Source organism: Macrotis lagotis, chromosome X (genome assembly GCF_037893015.1).
Source record: "Macrotis lagotis isolate mMagLag1 chromosome X, bilby.v1.9.chrom.fasta, whole genome shotgun sequence".
Classification (NCBI taxonomy): Eukaryota; Metazoa; Chordata; class Mammalia; order Peramelemorphia; family Peramelidae; genus Macrotis; species Macrotis lagotis.
Window position 1 is genome coordinate 549,466,475 of NC_133666.1, and position 2,426 is coordinate 549,468,900.

The window sequence follows — 2,426 nt, forward strand, 5'->3', positions numbered from 1 at the left end:
GCTCAGTTTTCTTTCCATGTTAACCAGAAACTGTTCCTGCTTAGAGAGATACTCTAGTCTTTTGACATTAATTCTTCTAGTATTCATTTTGCCTTGGGTCTACCACATTCATTGGATGTGAATATTTAGCTTAGAGAGGATAAGTCTGTGGTCAGTCCAGCATTCTGCACCACATATTGCCTTTGTCACTCTTACATCCTGTCTATTTCTTCTTACAATCACATAGTCTAATAGATGCCAATGTTTTCCATGAGGGTGCCTCAAGGAAGTCTTATTGAATTTAGGTAAACATAAGATAGTATTTGTGATGAGAAGGTCATGAGATGCACAAATCTTTAGTAGAAACTGACCATTGCTGTTGCTGGTTCCAAATCCATTCCTCCCAAGGGTTCTTGCCACATCTGGTAATCTGAGCCTGCTCTAAGCATTAAAGTCACCCAGAATTATAAGCTTGTCCTCTTTTGGTACATTGATGATAAGTGTCTCCAGGTAGTCAACATAGTCAACCCAGCAAGAATAATACAAATATAAAACCAAAAGACACTCTGATGCAATATCAGATGAATCAATTGCCCAACCAGGCAATTGTGTGTGTGTGCCCTGGGGATCCACATTCTCTATGTATCATCATGTGTCATAGTTATATGTTCATTATTGCATGTTCTCTTTCTTCCCACTGATGACTTGTCTATTTATGGGAGAATGTGTCCCATTGATTCAGGGATGGAGTTGTGGTGGGAATGGTAGCCTATTGTGACTTTTCCTATTATTTAATTAAATGACTTTGGTTTACTAGCAAAAAAGTAAACATATGGTGAAATCAGGGGAGTTCAGAGTTATAGTTTGAGTTAGATGGAGACCTACAGAATGCAATACCTATTCTACCATGCCATGGTACATATGAGAAGGGAGTAAATTTGCTACATGTGGGAGAAGGGTGTCCAAGGTATCACATGAATGAACATTGATTATAATTATAGCTTTAAGCAAATGAAAACAAATAAAAACAAAATGAAACAAAACTATTGATCTTCACTGGATTCACACTGAGGCATAAATAGCCAATTGTTGAAAGCACTATCTGCCAAGAAATGTTTTTACTATTAATCTTTAACATTGAACTCCAGGGCAGAGCCAAGATAGCATTGTGAAGCTAGGATGCTCCTAGAACTTTTACCTACATGACATCAAATGGAACCTCTACAGAGACATTAAAGCTACAGATCCCACCAAAAAAAGAGCAAAACAAGTTCTCAACTGTAGACATTGGAGAGGATATTCAGTGATCCTTCTAGATAGCAACCCAGGGTTCTGGTACAGCAAAATAGCAGACCAGCAGGGAGCATCCTAACCCCAGACAAAGTCTGAGCTCTGGGTTCACTGGAGCAACTGACAGTGCTAGATTGGGAATAAACCACTACATAGGCAGATCCTGAACATAAAGGAGGAAATAAATCTCTTAATAGGCAATAAATGAGCTGCAAAGGCAACACCTTGGCAAGCAATAAGCCAGCAACCAGATCCCTGTCTCAGCACAAAGGCACAGAACTATACTCCATATACCCAAGGAGCAGAGCTGAACTATCAAAATGAACCAAAAAACAAAAAGAGTGCTTATCATAGAAAGTTAATATTCAGATAGAGGTGATAAAAAAAATACCATCTTGGATGAATAAAGCAGTGACAAATTACCTACAGAGGAGGTCTAGATGGTGCAGCGGATAGAGCACTGGCCCTGGAGTCAGGATTACCTGAGTTCAAATCCAGCCTAAGACAATAATTACATAGCTGTGTGACCTCAGGCAAGTCACTTAACCACATTGCCTTGCAAAAAAACCAAAAAAAAATAGAGCCTGGAAAATATCTTTCAGGAAACTATCATGAAAAATCACCCTAATAAACTAGATGAAGTAGACAAAATAGTCCTTGAAACAATCCACAGAACATCTCCAGACAGAGATGCCAGAATAAAATCTCCCAAGACTATCATAAGCAAATTCCAGAATTCTCCACTAAAGAAGAAAATTATGCAAGTAGTCAAAAGAAACAATTTAAATACAAAGGAAGCACAAACATGGCTATATAGGACTTATCAGCTTCAACATTTAAGGAACAGAGACCCAGGAATATTTCAGGGGGCAAAGGACTCCACAGGCAAGATGGTGGAGAGAAGCCAGGCACTGTGCTAAGGTCTCCTGGCTTTCCCTCAGAACTAATATGAATCAAGCTTCTTAAAAGAAATTTGATCGACAAAAGATAGAAAAAGAAGCTAGGAGAACATCTACTAACAAGATCTGTTTCAGAGGAGTGTGGGTGAGCCAAGGGTAGAGAGCAGAGAACCAGCCCAGGGTAGCAGGGTGAAATCTGAGAACTAACCTAACATCAGTCAGAGGTTTTGGCTGTGTGAATGGCAGACCTGGGGAGCT